The sequence below is a fragment of the Camellia sinensis genome, unplaced genomic scaffold, assembly GCF_055761805.1.
Source record: "Camellia sinensis isolate YWXY unplaced genomic scaffold, ASM5576180v1 Unanchor1, whole genome shotgun sequence".
Lineage (NCBI taxonomy): Eukaryota > Viridiplantae > Streptophyta > Magnoliopsida > Ericales > Theaceae > Camellia > Camellia sinensis.
Genome location: NW_028128987.1, coordinates 42,193,675 through 42,214,437, shown reverse-complemented (window position 1 = coordinate 42,214,437; position 20,763 = coordinate 42,193,675).

The window sequence follows — 20,763 nt, the reverse complement described above, 5'->3', positions numbered from 1 at the left end:
GGCACTAATGCGAAAACTCTGCCCTGCCTCGCCTGTATTCCCCCGATGTTATTCTTCTGTGCAGAGCCCGAGGTGCTTCCATTCCTCTTCCCATCATCGGTCCTTGCTTTCAGGCAGTCCTTCACGCGATGGCCTATCTCGCCGCACTCATAACAAGCTCCTGTTGCCCAACGACAAACCCCGAAATGTAGCTTCCCACAACTCGCGCACATCGGCTTAACGTTACCTTCTTGATTGGAGTTGCTGGAACTGTCCGTACTCATCTTCTTCTTGGCATTGAACGGAACTCGGCGATTATCATAATTCTGTCTCTTTCTCTGACCCTCACCTGAACTCTGGTATCGGTTCAAGTTAGCTTCAGCCAGGATGGCCTTGTCCAGTACTCCGGCGTATGTTGGCATATTGAGCATATTGACCCGATCTTGTATCGGTCCACGCAACCCACTTTCGAACTTCCTCGCCTTTCGGTATTCGTCGTCAACCATATGAGGCGCATATCTCGCCAGCTCAGTAAAGGCACGATCGTATTCTGCAACTGTCTTACTCCCTTGCATCAGATTCTGAAACTCCGTGGTCTTTCGGTCTCGGACGCTAAGGGGGAAATGCTTGTTGTAGAACAACTCCAAAAATTTTGCCCAAGTTAAACCCGGATTGCCTTCTCGGACCATCATCCACCACCTACGAGCATCGTCGTCTAATGTGAATGCTGCCAGAGATACCTTCTGAGCGTCTGTACTGGGGAAAACTTCAAACAACTTCTCCATCTCTAAGACCCATGCCTCGGCTTTCATTGGTTCTATACCTCCCTGAAATCTCGGCGGTTTCATCTTCTTGAACTCTCTGATTAGAGTTGAAAAAACTAGAAATCCCCTAGATGTTGATTTGTGATTATGTATCAATTTTAAGCAGAATATAACAATCCCAATCAAACAATCAAACAATCAAGACAAAGAGACACAACGATTTAACGTGGAAAAAACCACAATTGGACACCTCCAACTGTGATCAAAAAACCACGGGCAACAGCCACAAGAACAATCCACTAAGAAGAATTAAGGAATTACACAGGTATACTCTCAATTACCTAGCGAATCCACAACGCCTAATTGAACCAACCTCTATGTGCCTCTTCCAACCCCATCTTCACCACGGAATTGTCTTTCTGATGAGCCACTCTGGATTCCACCACAGCTTCAGGCTCGAATTCTTCAGAATACACAACTGAAGAACAACACTCTCTTTTGTAGAACAAAACACAACCTTTGATGTACTCTTTTTAGAACATGAGTTGAATACTCAATAAAACATCAAAGAAAACTAGCAAAATCTCTCTAGATATAAACCTTTAGATCCAAAAAGAAGATCTGGAGAAGTCCAAAAATCGTCACCTAGGTTTGGGAGAAAACCAAGTATTTATAGAAAACAAAAGCAATCCAAGTTTCAGAAGAAAACCAACTCTTTAACGAATCTGGAAATCTGGGATCGCGCGGTCCGCTCGAGCGCCCTTTTCCCAGCTCGAGCGGAGACTACAAATTCTGTGATTTCATACAGGCTCCACGCTCGAGCGTCGGTTTTGCCGCTCGAGCGGCGAATCACACCATCCAGTATTTTTTCAGGCGACTGCAGAGATGCTGAGAGCTTCCAATCCCCGCTCGAGCGCCCGTTTCCCCGCTCGAGCGGACAGGCCAAAACTGGAAAAACTGGAAAAATAAAACATGATCGAACAGGCAACTTTGAATGCATTTTTGCATTTTGCTTCGGGGGCGCTGCCCCTCGACCCCGCCGTGGCGCTGCCCCGGACCCGCCAAGGGGCGCTGCCCCCTGGACCCCCGCGAGCTGACCGGGCAGCTCGATCCCCGTCATAATCAGCGAAGTGGCAATCTTGAACGCTTTATCATCACAAACTTCTCTGAAAAGCACAATTCGGGTTGGATTCGCATCTAAACACTCATAGCCTCACTGAAATAAAAAGTGCGAATAAAATTACAACTCAAAGGAGTTTTGTCAAACGGGATTGCCAAGAAATAAAACCTAACAAGAGTTATCGTGTCGTTCCCATACAAAGCTTGCTGCGGTGGCACTTGTGGCACTGGAGGGGGTGGAGCTGCATACCGGCCATTCGTCCGTTCGGCATGCGTAGAAGTGGTACCAGTATCCTGCGGCCTAGGTTGTCTCTGCTCACGAACCAAACCTTTGACTAACCTTTCCAATCTCTCCAACCTGTCTTCTGAACGATCTCGGCCAACTGGGGGTCTACCTCTCCTCATGATGCTAGGGGGAATGCAAGATGAGACTTTAAAACAACTAAATAGATAGCACATATATAAGTAACAAACGTCTATGCCAAAATGATGTACACATAGTCAAGTAGCAAGCAATATGATGCAACTCCTAACATCATTCTAAGGGAAATCCTAGGCTCTCCAGGACTCAAGGTGTGTGATTAACGTACTACAAGGATCTTGTGCTCTGATACCATTCTGTCACGCCCCCAAACCGCCCCTAGTAGTTTGGTGCTGTGATGGCCAGTAACCCGAGGTTACCGAAGGCCGTCTTACAAAAATCACACACAATCAGAGTATGAAATATGGGGCTTACAAGAGCGGAAGCAAAATATACATATAAACCGAGTTGTCCATGAGAGCCGTGCATAAGTTCAATGGAATGTCATACATCAAACATCTTTACAAGTCTTACAATTTTAGATACAACAAAATGAGATACAAAATACATCCTGACCAAAAGGCTTCTCAAGCCGACATATGCCAAAACAAACAAGAAAACATAAGCCGAGAAGCATAATCTTCAAGACGATGCAAAACGCAAATCCAAAACATGTCGGCAATGCGCCCAAAACACATCGGCATCACGCCTAGGCCTCAATGCCTTCTTGTTCATCACCTACATATATATATAGAGAGGGTGAGCTTGGATACTCAGTGAATGATATCAGAAATAAAGGTTTTGCATGATTGATATCCAAGATTTCTTACAAACAATACATAGTATACTTTACAATCAAGGGAAAAGTCAAGTTCATTTGCCGGCTTTCAAGTTCCTTGGATGTTAATAACATCTACTTATTTCAAGGGGTGATGACATATCAAGACAAGAGTGCAGTTGCATTATAGTCCCCTGCAACTAAGGACTTTCAAGACAAGCTGTGCTGCGAAAGTTTAGAGTCCTCTAGCACTAAGGACTGTCAAGACAAGCTGTGCTGCGAAAGTTTAGAGTCCTCTAGCACTAAGGACTGTCAAGACCAGCTGTGCTGCGAAAGTTTAGAGTCCTCTAGCACTAGGGACTGTCAAGACAAGAGTGCAGTCGCATTATAGTCCCCTGCAGCTAAGGACTTTCAAGAAATGTCATCAAAACAAGATAGTATTTGGTATACAAATAGGGATAATCATTCATGCTAAATCAAATACTTTTCAAGACAAGGCAAAACAAGATTTTATCAAAACAAGTGTAACATAGCTTTATCAAAAATACCACTCACTTAATTCTTCAAACGTCGGGGTCAAGCAAGGTCCAAGTCCTACAATCACATAGCAAAGCGTACTTGAACATACTCCTCAAAACAAGTCAAACATGCATGCAAATGATTTGGAAAACATACTGGGCACCAACCAGGTCTAAGCCGGGGTGCGTTCCCGTGGGCCACATGCAAGGAAAAGAGGTCGGGAAACTCTGGGTTTCCCCTCTGCTGTTGAACATGAAGAACATGAGTATGAAAACATGGAAAAATATGAATGTTCGATCACAGTCTGTTATTACAATCTGGGATTTTCAGGTTACGGGTTTGAAAACATGGACCTGGGTACCCATAGTTGGAAATCATGCAAGAACAAACACAAAACGTGAATCTAAGCATAAAGCTTTCGGATCAAAACATGACTTTTCTTGAAGAACACATGAATGTCATTTTCTCTTTCTAAAACTGAATTTCGAGACGATGCATGGCTTACAACTCATACCCGATCATGCAATGCAATAACATAAACACATAAAACAACAAGAGCGGATCAAGAATCTAACCTTAGAACACGGATCTAACGGTTCGATCTTAAGGAATCAAGCTTGAAGACTTACTTCTCACTCTAGAACTTCTCTTTTCCTCCTAGAGCTTCTCTCTCTAAAAGGCAAGGTTATGACACTAAAATGATAAGTGTTCTCACTCGGTTCTGGGCTTAATCCCTCTGTTGGGACACATGGCGGCGACTGGTTGGGTTCACCCTGAAAAGGTGGCTGACAGACCAGACAAGGCATGGTGGAAGGGTGTTCAACAAGTAAAGCGGTATGGGCTCTCTGACGAGGCAATGACGTCGGCTAATAACAAGGCGTATCTAACAAGCTACACGGAATGGTACTCCGGCAAGGGGTGACATCGGCTAACAAAAGGACCTCGGCAACTAGGGCGACAATGACCTCGGCTAGGAAGGACAACACTTGACTAAGCTGTGCCACATCTTGGCCTAGATGCGCCACACCTCGGTCTAGGTCATACCACTCCAGGACGAGTTCACTGGGGTGCAAGGTAACATCTCGGCTAATGTGTCAAGGCAAGAACGGAGGTCGACAAGGGGTTCCAGGATACTTCTAGACTGAGAATGACCTCGGCTTGGATTGATCTAGGCATAACGTCGGCTAAACATAACTTAGGCAAGCACATAACACTTAGACAAATCACAAAGGTATCAAATCAAGACATGGATCTCGCTCACTTAGGTAGGACAAGTCACGAACACACACATGCAAGCTTAACAAACCATAATCATACAAATGCTCATGAACATGATTAAGATGAAAAATGTGGGTTCTTACATGCAGAAAATTAAAAATGGAAGTTCATTCCAGAAACCACTATACCTTAACGATCTATTTGGAAATTAAATAAAAAAGGAAGTTTAATAAAAAAGTAAATTGAATAAAAATGGAAGTTGAATAAAAATAAAAATGAAAGTTGCTTAAAATTAAAAATGGAAGTTCATTCCAAAAACCACTATACCTTAACGATCTATTTGGAAATCAAATAAAAAAGGAAGTTGAGTAGAAAAGAATCTGGAATAAAAAAAGAAGTTAAACAAAACTAAAAATGGAAGTTGCAGAAAATTAAAAATGGAAGTTCATTCCGGAAACCACTATACCTTAATGACCTATTTGGAAATTAAATAAAAAAGGAAGTTTAATAGATTAGTAAATTGAATAAAGCATAAAATTAAAAACGGAAGTTCAATCCAAAACCAGTATACCTTAACGATCTATTTGGAAATTAAATAAAAAAAGGAAGTTGAGTAGAAAAGAAACTTGAATAAAAAAGGAAGTTAAACAAAAATAAAAATGGAAGTTACAAAAAATTAAAAATGGAAGTTCATTCCAGAAACCACTATACCTTAACGATCTATTTGGAAATTAAATAAAAAAAAATTTAATAGAAAAGTAAATTGAATAAAAATGGAAGTAGAATATAAATAAAAATGAAAGTTGCACAAAATTAAAAATGGAAGTTCAATCCAGAAACCACGATACCTTAGCGGTCTATTTAGAAATTAAATAAAAAAGGAAGTTTAATAGAAAAGTAAATTGAATAATAATGGAAGTTGAATAAAAATAAAAATAAAAGTTGCATAAAATTAAAAACGAAAGTTCAATCCAAAAACCACTATATCTTAACGATCTATTTGGAAATTAAAGAAAAAAGGAAGTTGAGTAGAAAAGAATCTAGAGTAGAAAAGGAAGCTAAATGAAAATAAAAATGAAAGTTGCAGAAAATTAAAAATGGTAGTTCAATCCAGAAACCACTATACCTTAACGATTTATTTGGAAATTAAATAAAAAATGAAGTTTAATAGAAAAGTAAATTGATTAAAAATGGAAGTAGAATATAAATAAAAATGAAAGTTGCATAAAATTAAAAATAGAAGTTCAATCTAGAAACCACTATACCTCAGCGATCTATTTGGAAATTAAATAAAAAAGGAAGTTTAGCAGGAAAGTAAATTGAATTAAAATGGAAGTTGAACAAATATAAAAATGAAAGTTGCATAAAATTAAAAATGGAAGTTCAATCCAGAAACCACTATACCTTAACGATCTATTTGGAAATTAAATAAAAAAGGAAGTTTAATAGAAAAGTAAATTGAATAAAAATGGAAGTAGGATATAAATAAAAATGAAAGTTGCATAAAATTAAAAATGGAAGTTCAATCCAGAAACCAGTATACCTTAGTGATCTTCTTGGAAATTAAATAAAAAAGGAAGTTTAATAGGAAAGTAAATTGAATAAAAATGGAAGTTGAATAAAACTAAAAATAAAAGTTGCATAAAACTAAAATTGGAAGTTCAATCCAGAAACCACTATACCTTAACGATCTATTTGAAAATTAAATAAAAAAGGAAGTTTAATAGAAATGTAAATTGATTAAAAAATGAAGTAAAATAAAAATAAAAATGAAAGTTGCGTAAAATTAAAAATGGAAGTTCTATCCAGAAACCACTATACCTTAACGATATACTTGGAAATTAAATAAAAAATGAAGTTTAATAGGAAAGTAAATTGAATTAAAATGGAAGTAGAATAAAAATAAAAATGAACGTTGAATAATTAAAATCGTAAGTTCAATTCAAAAACCACTATACCTTAACGATCTATTTGGAAATTAAATAAAAAAGGAAGTTTAATAGAAAAGTAAATTGAATAAAAATGGAAGTTGAATAAAAATAAAAATGAAAGTCGCATAAAATTAAAACTGGAAGTTCAATCCAAAAACCACTATACCTTAACGATCTATTTGGAAATTAAATAAAAAAAGAAGTTTAATAGAAAAGTAAATTGAATAAAAATGGTAGTTGAATAAAAATAAAAATGAAAGTTGTATAAAATTAAAAATGGAAGTTCAATCCAAAAACCACTATACCTTAACGATCTATTTGGAAATTAAATAAAAAAGGAAATTGAGTAGAAAAACAAATTTGAATAAAAAAGGAAGTTAAATAAAAATAAAAATGGAAGTTCATTCCAGAAACCACTATACCTTAACGATTTATTTGGAAATTAAATAAAAAAGGAAGTTTAATAGAAAAGTTAATTGAATAAAAATGGAAGTAGGATATAAATATAAATGAAAGTTGCATAAAATTAAAAATGGAAGTTCAATCCAAAAACCACTATACCTTAACGATCTATTTGGAAATTAAATAAAAAAGGAAATTGAGTAGAAAAACAAATTTGAATAAAAAAGGAAGTTAAATAAAAATAAAAATGGAAGTTCATTCCAGAAACCACTATACCTTAACGATTTATTTGGAAATTAAATAAAAAAGGAAGTTTAATAGAAAAGTTAATTGAATAAAAATGGAAGTAGGATATAAATATAAATGAAAGTTGCATAAAATTAAAAATGGAAGTTCAATCCAGAAACCACTATACCTTAGTGATCTATTTGGAAATTAAATAAAAAAGGAAGTTTAATAGGAAAGTAAATTGAAATAAAAATGGATGTTGAATAAAAATAAAAATGAAAGTTGTATAAAACTAAAATTGGAAGTTCAATCCAGAAACCACTATACCTTAACGATCTATTTGGAAATTAAATAAAAAAGGAAGTTTAATAGGATAGTAAATTGAATTAAAATGGAAGTGGAATAAAAATAAAAATGAAAGTTGCATAAAATTAAAAATGGAAGTTCAATCCAGAAACCACTATACCTTAATGATCTACTTGGAAAATAAATAAAAAATGAAGTTTAATAGGAAAGTAAATTGAATTAAAATGGAAGTAGAATAAAAATAAAAATGAAAGTTGCATAAAATTAAAAATGGAAGTTCAATCCAGAAACCACTATACCTTAACGATCAATTTGGAAATTAAATAAAAAAAGAAGTTTAATAGAAAGTAAATTGAATAAAAATGGTAGTTGAATAAAAATAAAAATGAAAGTTGTATAAAATTAAAAATGGAAGTTCAATCCAAAAACCACTATACCTTAACGATCTATTTGGAAATTAAATAAAAAAGGAAATTGAGTAGAAAAACAAATTTGAATAAAAAAGGAAGTTAAATAAAAATAAAAATGGAAGTTCATTCCAGAAACCACTATACCTTAACGATTTATTTGGAAATTAAATAAAAAAGGAAGTTTAATAGAAAAGTTAATTGAATAAAAATGGAAGTAGGATATAAATATAAATGAAAGTTGCATAAAATTAAAAATGGAAGTTCAATCCAGAAACCACTATACCTTAGTGATCTATTTGGAAATTAAATAAAAAAGGAAGTTTAATAGGAAAGTAAATTGAATAAAAATGGATGTTGAATAAAAATAAAAATGAAAGTTGCATAAAACTAAAATTGGAAGTTCAATCCAGAAACCACTATACCTTAACGATCTATTTGGAAATTAAATAAAAAAGGAAGTTTAATAGGATAGTAAATTGAATTAAAATGGAAGTGGAATAAAAATAAAAATGAAAGTTGCATAAAATTAAAAATGGAAGTTCAATCCAGAAACAACTATACCTTAATGATCTACTTGGAAAATAAATAAAAAATGAAGTTTAATAGGAAAGTAAATTGAATTAAAATGGAAGTAGAATAAAAATAAAAATGAAAGTTGCATAAAATTAAAAATGGAAGTTCAATCCAGAAACCACTATACCTTAACGATCTATTTGGAAATTAAATAAAAAAGGAAGTTTAACAGAAAAGTAAATTGAATAAAAATGGAAGTTGAATAAAAATAAAAATGAAAGTTGCATAAAATTAAAAATGGAAGTTCAATCCGAAAACCACTATACCTTAACGATCTATTTGGAAATTAAATAAAAAAGGAAGCTGAGTGGAAAAGAAACATGAATAAAAAAGGAAGTTAAATAAAAATAAAAATGGAAGTTAAATCCAGAAACCAGTTTACCTTAACGATCTATTTGGAAATTAAATAAAAAAGGAAGTTTAATAGAAAACTAAATTGAATAAAAATGGAAGTTGAATAAAAATAAAAACGAAAGTCGCATAAAATTAAAAATGGAAGTTCAATCCAAAAACCACTATACCTTAACGATCTATTTGAAAATTAAATAAAAAAGGAACTTTAATAGAAAAGTAAATTGAATAAAAATGGTAGTTGAATAAATATAAAAATGGAAGTTGTGTAAAATTAAAAATGGAAGTTCATTCCAAAAACCACTATACCTTAACGATCTATTTGGAAATTAAATAAAAAAGGAAGTTGATTAGAAAAGAAATTTGAATAAAAAAGGAAGTTAAATAAAAATAAAAATGGAAGTTGCAGAAAATTAAAAATGGAAGTTCATTCCAGAAACCACTATACCTTAACGATCTATTTGGAAATTAAATAAAAAAGGAAGTTTAATAGAAAAGTAAATTGATTAAAAATGGAAGTAGAATATAAATAAAAATGAAAGTTGCATAAAATTAAAAATGGAAGTTCATTCCAGAAACCACCATACCTTAACGATCTATTTGTAAATTAAATAAAAAAAGGAAGTTTAATAGAAAAGTAAATTGATTAAAAATGAAAGTAGAATATAAATAAAAATGAAAGTTGAATAAAATTAAAAATGGAAGTTCAATCCAAAAACCACTATACCTTAACGATATTTTTGGAAATTAAATGACAAAGGAAGTTGAGTAGAAAAGAAACTTGAATAAAAAAGGAAGTTAAATAAAAATAAAAATGGAAGTTGCAGAAAATTAAATATGGAAGTTAAATCCAGAAACCACTTTACCTTAACGATCTATTTGGAAATTAAATAAAAAAGGAAGTTTAATAGAAAAGTAAATTTAATAAAAATGGAAGTTGAATAAAAATTAAAATGAAAGTTGCATAAAATTAAAAATGGAAGTTCAATCCAAAAACCACTATACCTTAACGATCTATTTGGAAATTAAACAAAAAAAGAAGTTGAGTAGAAATGAAACTTGAATAAAAAAGGAAGTTAAATAAAAATAAAAATGGAAGTTGCAGAAAATTAAAAATGGAAGTTCATTCCAGAAACCGCTATACCTTAACGATCTATTTGGAAATTAAATAAAAAAGGAAATTTAATAGAAAAGTAAATTCAATAAAAATGGAAGTAGAATATAAAAAAAAATGAAAGTTGGATAAAATTAAAAATGGAAGTTCAATCCAGAAATCACTATACCTTAGTGATCTATTTGGAAATTAAATAAAAAAAGGAAGTTTAATAGGAAAGTTAATTGAATTAAAATGGAAGTGGAATAAAAATAAAAACGAAAGTTGCATAAAACTAAAATTGGAAGTTCAATCCAGAAACCACTATAACTTAACGACCTATTTGGAAATTAAGTAAAAAAGAAAGTTTAACAGAAAAGTAAATTGAATAAATATGGAAGTTGAATAAAAATAAAAATGAACGTTGTAGAAAATTAAATATGGAAGTTAAATCTGGAAACCACTTTACCTTAACGATCTATTTTGAAATTAAATAAAAAAGGAAGTTTAATAGAAAAGTAAGTTGAATAAAAATGGAAGTTGAATAAAAATAAAAATGAAAGTTGCATAAAATTAAAAATGGAAGTTCAATCCAAAAACCACTATGCCTTAACGATCTATTTGGAAATTAAATAAAAAAGGAAGTTGAGTAGAAATGAAACTTGAATAAAAAAGGAAGTTAAATAAAATAAAAAATGGAAGTTCATTCCAAAAACCACTATACCTTAACGATCTATTTGGAAATTAAATAAAAAAGGATGTTTAATAGAAAAGTAAATTGAATAAAAATGGAAGTAAAATAAAAATAAAAATGAAAGTTGCATAAAATTAAAAATGGAAGTTCAATCCAGAAACCACTATACCTTAGCGATCTATTTGGAAATTAAATAAAAAAGGAAGTTTAATAGGAAAGTAAATTGAATTAAAATGGAAGTAGAATAAAAATAAAAATGAAAGTTGCATAAAATTAAAACTGGAAGTTCAATCCAGAAACCACTATACCTTAACGATCTATTTGGAAATTAAATAAAAAAGGAAGTTTAACAGAAAAGTAAATTGAATAAAAATGGAAGTTGAATAAAAATAAAAATGGAAGTTGCAGAAAATTATATATGGAAGTTCATTCCAGAAACCACTTTACCTTAACGATCTATTGGGAAATTAAATAAAAAAGGAAGCTGAGTAGAAATGAAACTCGAATAAAAAAGGACGTTAAATAAAAATAAAAATGGAAGTTGCTGAAAATTAAAAATGGATGTTCATTCCAGAAACCACTATACCTTAACGATCTATTTGGAAATTAAATAAAAAAGGAAGTTTAATAGAAAAGTAAATTGAATAAAAATGGAAGTTGAATAAAAATAAAAATGAAAGTTGCTTAAAATTAAAAATGGAAGTTCAATCCAAAAACCACTATACCTTAACGATCTATTTGGAAATCAAATAAAAAAGGAAGTTGAGTAGAAAAGAATCTTGAATAAAAAAAGAAGTTAAACAAAAATAAAAATGGAAGTTGCAGAAAATTAAAAATGGAAGTTCATTCCGGAAACCGCTATACCTTAACGACCTATTTGGAAATTAAATAAAAAAGGAAGTTTAATAGAATAGTAAATTGAATAAAGCATAAAATTAAAAACGGAAGTTCAATCCAAAAACCACTATACCTTAACGATCTATTTAGAAATTAAATAAAAAAAGGAAGTTGAGTAGAAAAGAAACTTGAATAAAAAAGGAAGTCAAACAAAAATAAAAATGGAAGTTGCAAAAAATTAAAAATGGAAGTTCATTCCAGAAACCACTATACCTTAACGATCTATTTGGAAATTAAATAAAAAAAAAATTTAATAGAAAAGTAAATTGATTAAAAATGAAAGTAGAATATAAATAAAAATGAAAGTTGCACAAAATTAAAAATGGAAGTTCAATCCAGAAACCACGATACCTTAGCGGTCTATTTGGAAATTAAATAAAAAAGGAAGTTTAATAGAAAAGTAAATTGAATAAAAATGGAAGTTGAATAAAAATAAAAATAAAAGTTGCATAAAATTAAAAACGAAAGTTCAATCCAAAAACCACTATACCTTAACGGTCTATTTGGAAATTAAAGAAAAAAGGAAGTTGAGTAGAAAAGAATCTAGAGTAGAAAAGGAAGCTAAATGAAAATAAAAATGAAAGTTGCAGAAAATTAAAAATGGTAGTTCAATCCAGAAAGCACTGTACCTTAACGATTTATTTGGAAATTAAATAAAAAATGAAGTTTAATAGAAAAGTAAATTGATTAAAAATGGAAGTAGAATATAAATAAAAATGAAAGTTGCATAAAATTAAAAATGGAAGTTCAATCAAGAAACCACTATACCTCAGCGATCTATTTGGAAATTAAATAAAAAAAGAAGTTTAACAGGAAAGTAAATTGAATTAAAATGGAAGTCGAACAAATAAAAAAATTAAAGTTGCATAAAATTAAAAATGGAAGTTCAATCCAGAAACCACTATACCTTAACAATCTATTTGGAAATTAAATAAAAAAGGAAGTTTAATAGAAAAGTAAATTGAATAAAAATGGAAGTAGGATATAAATAAAAATGTAAGTTGCATAAAATTAAAAATGGAAGTTCAATCCAGAAACCACTATACCTTAGTGATCTTCTTGGAAATTAAATAAAAAAGGAAGTTTAATAGGAAAGTAAATTGAATAAAAATGGAAGTTGAATAAAAATAAAAATAAAAGTTGCATAAAACCAAAATTGGAAGTTCAATCCAGAAACCACAATACCTTAACGATCTATTTGGAAATTAAATAAAAAAGGAAGTTTAATAGAAATGTAAATTGATTAAAAATTGAAGTAAAATAAAAATAAAAATGAAAGTTGCATCAAATTAAAAATGGAAGTTCTATCCAGAAACCACTATACCTTAACAATATACTTGGAAATTAAATAAAAAATGAAGATTAATAGGAAAGTAAATTGAATTAAAATGGAAGTAGAATAAAAATAAAAATGAAAGTTGAATAATTAAAATCGTAAGTTCAATTCAAAAACCACTATACCTTAACGATCTATTTGGAAATTAAATAAAAAAGGAAGTTTAATAGAAAAGTAAATTGAATAAAAATGGAAGTTGAATGAAAATAAAAATGAAAGTCGGATAAAATTAAAAATGGAAGTTCAATCCAAAAACCACTATACCTTAACGATCTATTTGGAAATTAAATAAAAAAAGAAGTTTAATAGAAAAGTAAATTGAATAAAAATGGTAGTTGAATAAAAAAAAAATGAAAGTTGTATAAAATTAAAAATGGAAGTTCAATCCAAAAACCACTATACCTTAACGATCTATTTGGAAATTAAATAAAAAAGGAAATTGAGTAGAAAAACAAATTTGAATAAAAAAGGAAGTTAAATAAAAATAAAAATGGAAGTTGTAGTAAATTAAAAATGGAAGTTCATTCCAGAAACCATTATACCTTAACGATCTATTTCGAAATTAAATAAAAAAGGAAGTTTAATAGAAAAGTTAATTGAATAAAAATGGAAGTAGGATATAAATATAAATGAAAGTTGCATAAACTTAAAAATGGAAGTTCAATCCAGAAATCACTATACCTTAGTGATCTTCTTGGAAATTAAATAAAAAAGGAAGTTTAATAAGAAAGTAAATTGAATAAAAATGGAAGTTGAATAAAAATAAAAATAAAAGTTGCATAAAACTAAAATTGGAAGTTCAATCCAGAAACCACTATACCTTAACGATCTATTAGGAAATTAAATAAAAAAGGAAGCTTAATAGAAATGTAAATTGATTAAAAATTGAAGTAAAATAAAAATAAAAATAAAAATGAAAGTTGCATAAAATTAAAAATGGAAGTTCAATCCAGAAACAACTATACCTTAATGATCTACTTGAAAATTAAATAAAAAATGAAGTTTAATAGGAAAGTAAATTGAATTAAAATGGATGTAGAATAAAAATAAAAATGAAAGTTGCATAAAATTAAAAATGGAAGTTCAATCCAGAAACCACTATACCTTAACGATCTATTTGGAAATTAAATAAAAAAGGAAGTTTAACAGAAAAGTAAATTGAATAAAAATGGAAGTTGAATAAAAATAAAAATGAAAGTTGCATAAAATTAAAAATGGAAGTTCAATCCGAAAACCACTATACCTTAACGATCTATTTCGAAATTAAATAAAAAAGGAACCTGAGTGGAAAAGAAACATGAATAAAAAAGGAAGTTAAATAAAAATAAAAATGGAAGTTGCAGAAAATTAAAAATGGAAGTTCATTCCAGAAACCACTATACCTTAACGATCTATTTGGAAATTAAATAAAAAGGGAAGTTTAATAGAAAAGTAAATTGAATAAAAATGGAAGTTGAATAAAAATAAAAATGAAAGTTGCTTAAAATTAAAAATGGAAGTTCAATCCAAAAACCACTATACGTTAACGATCTATTTGGAAATCGAATAAAAACGGAAGTTGAGTAGAAAAGAATCTTGAATAAAAAAAGAAGTTAAACAAAAATAAAAATGGAAGTTGCAGAAAATTAAAAATGGAAGTTCATTCCGGAAACCACTATACCTTAACGACCTATTTGGAAATTAAATAAAAAAGGAAGTTGAATAAAAATAAAAATGAAAGTTGCTTAAAATTTAAAATGGAAGTTCAATCCAAAAACCACTATACCTTAACGATCTATTTGGAAATCAAATAAAAAAGGAAGTTGAGTAGAAAAGAATCTTGAATAAAAAAAGAAGTTAAACAAAAATAAAAATGGAAGTTGCCGAAAATTAAAAATGGAAGTTCATTCCGGAAACCACTATACCTTAACGACCTATTTGGAAGTTATATAAAAAAGGAAGTTTAATAGAATAGTAAATTGAATAAAGCATAAAATTAAAAACGGAAGTTCAATCCAAAAACCACTATACCTTAACGATCTATTTGGAAATTAAATAAAAAAAGGAAGTTGAGTAGAAAAGAAACTTGAATAAAAAAGGAAGTTAAACAAAAATAAAAATGGAAGTTGCAAAAAATTAAAAATGGAAGTTCATTCCAGAAACCACTATACCTTAACGATCTATTTGGAAATTAAATAAAAAAAAAATTTAATAGAAAAGTAAATTGAATAAAAATGGAAGTAGAATATAAATAAAAATGAAAGTTGCACAAAATTAAAAATGGAAGTTCAATCCAGAAACCACGATACCTTAGCGGTCTATTTGGAAATTAAATAAAAAAGGAAGTTTAATAGAAAAGTAAATTGAATAAAAATGGAAGTTGAATAAAAATAAAAATAAAAGTTGCATAAAATTAAAAATGAAAGTTCAATCCAAAAACCACTATACCTTAACGATCTATTTGGAAATTAAAGAAAAAACGAAGTTGAGTAGAAAAGAATCTAGAGTAAAAAAGGAAGCTAAATGAAAATAAAAATGGAAGTTGCAGAAAATTAAAAATGGTAGTTCAATCCAGAAACCACTATACCTTAACGATTTATTTGGAAATTAAATAAAAAATGAAGTTTAATAGAAAAGTAAATTGATTAAAAATGGAAGTAGAATATAAATAAAAATGAAAGTTGCATAAAATTAAAAATGGAAGTCCAATCCAGAAACAACTATACCTTAGCGATCTATTTGGAAATTAAATAAAAAAGGAAGTTTAACAGGAAAGTAAATTGAATTAAAATGGAAGTTGAACAAAAATAAAAATGAAAGTTGCATAAAATTAAAAATGGAAGTTCAATCCAGAAACCACTATACCTTAACGATCTATTTGGAAATTAAATAAAAAAGGAAGTTTAATAGAAAAGTTAATTGAATAAAAATGGAAGTAGGATACAAATATAAATGAAAGTTGCAGAAAATTAAAAATGGAAGTTCAATCCAGAAACCACTATACCTTAGTGATCTATTTGGAAATTAAATTAAAAAGGAAGTTTAATAGGAAAGTAAATTGAATAAAAATGGATGTTGAATAAAAATAAAAATGAAAGTTGCATAAAACTAAAATTGGAAGTTCAATCCAGAAACCACTATACCTTAACGATCTATTTGGAAATTAAAAAAAAAAAAGGAAGTTTAATAGGATAGTAAATTGAAGTAAAATGGAAGTGGAATAAAAATAAAAATGAAAGTTGCATAAAATTAAAAATGGAAGTTCAATCCAGAAACAACTATACCTTAATGATCTACTTGGAAATTAAATAAAAAATGAAGTTTAATAGGAAAGTAAATTGAATTAAAATGGAAGTAGAATAAAAATAAAAATGAAAGTTGCATAAAATTAAAAATGGAAGTTCAATCCAGAAACCACTATACCTTAACGATCTATTTGGAAAGTAAATAAAAAATGAAGTTTAACAGAAAAGTAAATTGAATAAAAATGGAAGTTGAATAAAAATAAAAATGAAAGTTGCATAAAATTAAAAATGGAAGTTTAATCCGAAAACCACTATACCTTAACGATATATTTGGAAATTAAATAAAAAAGGAACCTGAGTGGAAAAGAAACATGAATAAAAAAGGAAGTTAAATAAAAATAAAAATGGAAGTTGCAGAAAATTAAAAATGGAAGTTCATTCCAGAAACCACTATACCTTAACGATCTATTTGGAAATTAAATAAAAAAGGAAGTTCAATAGGAAAGTAAATTGAATTAAAATGGAAGTAGAATAAAAATAAAAATGAAAGTTGCATAAAATTAAAAATGGAAGTTCAATCCAGAAACCACTATACCTTAACGATCTATTTGGAAATTAAATAAAAAAGGAAGTTTAACAGAAAAGTAAATTGAATAAAAATGGAAGTTGAATAAAAATAAAAATGAAAGTTGCATAAAATTAAAAATGGAAGTTTAATCCGAAAACCACTATACCTTAACGATATATTTGGAAATTAAATAAAAAAGGAACCTGAGTGGAAAAGAAACATGAATAAAAAAGGAAGTTAAATAAAAATAAAAATGGAAGTTGCAGAAAATTAAAAATGGAAGTTCATTCCAGAAACCACTATACTTTAACGATCTATTTGGAAATTAAATAAAAAAGGAAATTTAATAGAAAAGTAAATTGAATAAAAATGAAAGTTGAATAAAAATAAAAATGAAAGTTGCTTAAAATTAAAATTGGAAGTTCAATCCAAAAACCACTATACCTTAACGATCTATTTGGAAATCAAATAAAAAAGGAAGTTGAGTAGAAAAGAATCTTGAATAAAAAAAGAAGTTAAACAAAAATAAAAATGGAAGTTGCAGAAAATTAAAAATGGAAGTTCATTCCGGAAACCACTATACCTTAACGACCTATTTGGAAATTAAATAAAAAAGGAAGTTTAATAGAATAGTAAATTGAAAGTTGCATAAAATTAAAAACGGAAGTTCAATCCAAAAACCACTATACCTTAACGACCTATTTGGAAATTAAATAAAAAAAGGAAGTTGAGTAGAAAAGAAACTTGAATAAAAAAGGAAGTTAAACAAAAATAAAAATGGAAGTTGCAAAAAATTAAAAATGGAAGTTCATTCCAGAAACCACTATACCTTAACGATCTATTTGGAAATTAAATAAAAAAAAATTTAATAGAAAAGTAAATTGAATAAAAATGGAAGTAGAATATAAATAAAAATGAAAGTTGCACAAAATTAAAAATGGAAGTTCAATCCAGAAACCACAATACCTTAGCGGTCTATTTGGAAATTAAACAAAAAAGGAAGTTTAATAGAAAAGTAAATTGAATAAAAATGGAAGTTGAATAAAAATAAAAATAAAAGTTGCATAAAATTTAAAATGAAAGTTCAATCCTAAAACCACTATACCTTAACGATCTATTTGGAAATTAAAGAAAAAAAGAAGTTGAGTAGAAAAGAATCTAGAGTAAAAAAGGAAGCTAAATGAAAATAAAAATGGAAGTTGCAGAAAATTAAAAATGGTAGTTCAATCCAGAAACCACTATACCTTAACGATTTATTTGGAAATTAAATAAAAAATGAAGTTTAATAGAAAAGTAAATTGATTAAAAATGGAAGTAGAATATAAATAAAAATGAAAGTTGCATAAAATTAAAAATGGAAGTTCAATCCAGAAACCACTATACCTTAGCGATCTATTTTGAAATTAAATAAAAAAGGAAGTTTAACAGGAAAGTAAATTGAATTAAAATGGAAGTTGAACAAAAATAAAAATGAAAGTTGCATAAAATTAAAAATGGAAGTTCAATCCAGAAACCACTATACCTTAACGATCTATTTGGAAATTAAATAAAAAAGGAAGTTTAATAGAAAAGTAAATTGAATAAAAAAGGAAGTAGGATATAAATAAAAATGAAAGTTGCATAAACTTAAAAATGGAAGTTCAATCCAGAAACCACTATACCTTAGTGATCTTCTTGGAAATTAAATAAAAAAGGAAGTTTAATAAGAAAGTAAATTGAATAAAAATGGAAGTTGAATAAAAATAAAAATAAAAGTTGCATAAAACTAAAATTGGAAGTTCAATCCAGAAACCACTATACCTTAACGATCTATTAGGAAATTAAATAAAAAAGGAAGCTTAATAGAAATGTAAATTGATTAAAAATTGAAGTAAAATAAAAATAAAAATAAAAATGAAAGTTGCATAAAATTAAAAATGGAAGTTCTATCCAGAAACCACTATACCTTAACGATATACTTGGAAATTAAATAAAAAATAAAGTTTAATAGGAAAGTAAATTGAATTAAAATGGAAGTAGAATAAAAATAAAAATGAAAGTTGAATAATTAAAATTGTAAGTTCAATTCAAAAACCACTATACCTTAACGATCTATTTGGAAATAAAATAAAAAAGGAAGTTTAATAGAAAAGTAAATTGAATAAAAATGGAAGTTGAATAAAAATAAAAATGAAAGTCGCATAAAATTAAAAATGGAAGTTCAATCCAAAAACCACTATACCTTAACGATCTATTTGGAAATTAAATAAAAAAAGAAGTTTAATTGAAAAGTAAATTGAATAAAAATGGTAGTTGAATAAAAATTAAAATGAAAGTTGTATAAAATTAAAAATGGAAGTTCAATCCAAAAACTACTGTACCTTAACGATCTATTTGGAAATTAAATAAAAAAGGAAATTGGGTAGAAAAAGAAATTTGAATGAAAAAGAAAGTTAAATAAAAATAAAAATGGAAGTTGCAGAAAATTAAAAATGGAAGTTCATTGCAGAAACCACTATACCTTAACGATCTATTTGGAAATTAAATAAAAAAGGAAGTTTAATAGAAAAGTAAATTTAATAAAAATGGAAGTAGGATATAAATGTAAATGAAAGTTGCAGAAAATTAAAAATGGAAGTTCATTCCAGAAACCACTATACCTTAACAATCTATTTGGAAATTAAATAAAAAAGGAAGTTTAATAGAAAAGTAAATTGAATAAAAATGGAAGTAGGATATAAATGTAAATGAAAGTTGCATAAAATTAAAAATTGAAGTTCAATCCAGAAACCACTATACCTTAGTGATCTATTTGGGAATTAAACAAAAAAGGAAGTTTAATAGAAAAGTAAATTGAATAAAAATGGTAGTTGCATAAATATAAAAATGAAAGTTGTGTAAAATTAAAAATGGAAGTTCAATCCAAAAACCACTATACCTTAACGATCTATTTGGAAATTAAATAAAAAAGGAAGTTGAGTAGAAAAGAATTTGAATAAAAAAGGAAGTTAAATAAAAATAAAAATGGATGTTCATTCCAGAAACCACTATACCTTAACGATCTATTTCGAAATTAAATAAAAAAGGAAGTTTAATAGAAAAGTAAATTGATTAAAATTTGAAGTAGAATATAAATAAAAACGAAAGTTGCATAAAATTAAAAATGGAAGTTCATTCCAGAAACCACCATACCTTAACGATCTATTTGGAAATTAAATAAAAAAAGGAAGTTTAAGAGAAAAGTAAATTTATTAAAAATGAAAGTAGAATATAAATAAAAATGAAAGTTGCATAAAATTAAAAATGGAAGTTCAATCCGAAAACCACTATACCTTAACGATCTATTTGGAAATTAAATAAAAAAGGAAATTGAGTAGAAAAAGAAATTTGAATAAAAAAGAAAGTTAAATAAAAATAAAAATGGAAGTTGCAGAAAATTAAAAATGGAAGTTCATTGCAGAAACCACTATACCTTAACGATCTATTTGGAAATTAAATAAAAAAGGAAGTTTAATAGAAAAGTAAATTTAATAAAAATGGAAGTAGGATATAAATGTAAATGAAAGTTGCAGAAAATTAAAAATGGAAGTTCATTCCAGAAACCACTATACCTTAACGATCTATTTGGAAATTAAATAAAAAAGGAAGTTTAATAGAAAAGTAAATTGAATAAAAATGGAAGTAGGATATAAATGTAAATGAAAGTTGCATAAAATTAAAAATGGAAGTTCAATCCAGAAACCACTATACCTTAGTGATCTATTTGGAAATTAAACAAAAAAGGAAGTTTAATAGAAAAGTAAATTGAATAAAAATGGTAGTTGCATAAATATAAAAATGAAAGTTGTGTAAAATTAAAAATGGAAGTTCAATCCAAAAACCACTATACCTTAACGATCTATTTGGAAATTAAATAAAAAAGGAAGTTGAGTAGAAAAGAATTTGAATAAAAAAGGAAGTTAAATAAAAATAAAAATGGAAGTTGCAGAATATTAAAAATGGAAGTTCATTCCAGAAACCACTATACCTTAACGATCTATTTGGAAATTAAATAAAAAAGGAAGTTTAATAGAAAAGTAAATTGATTAAAATT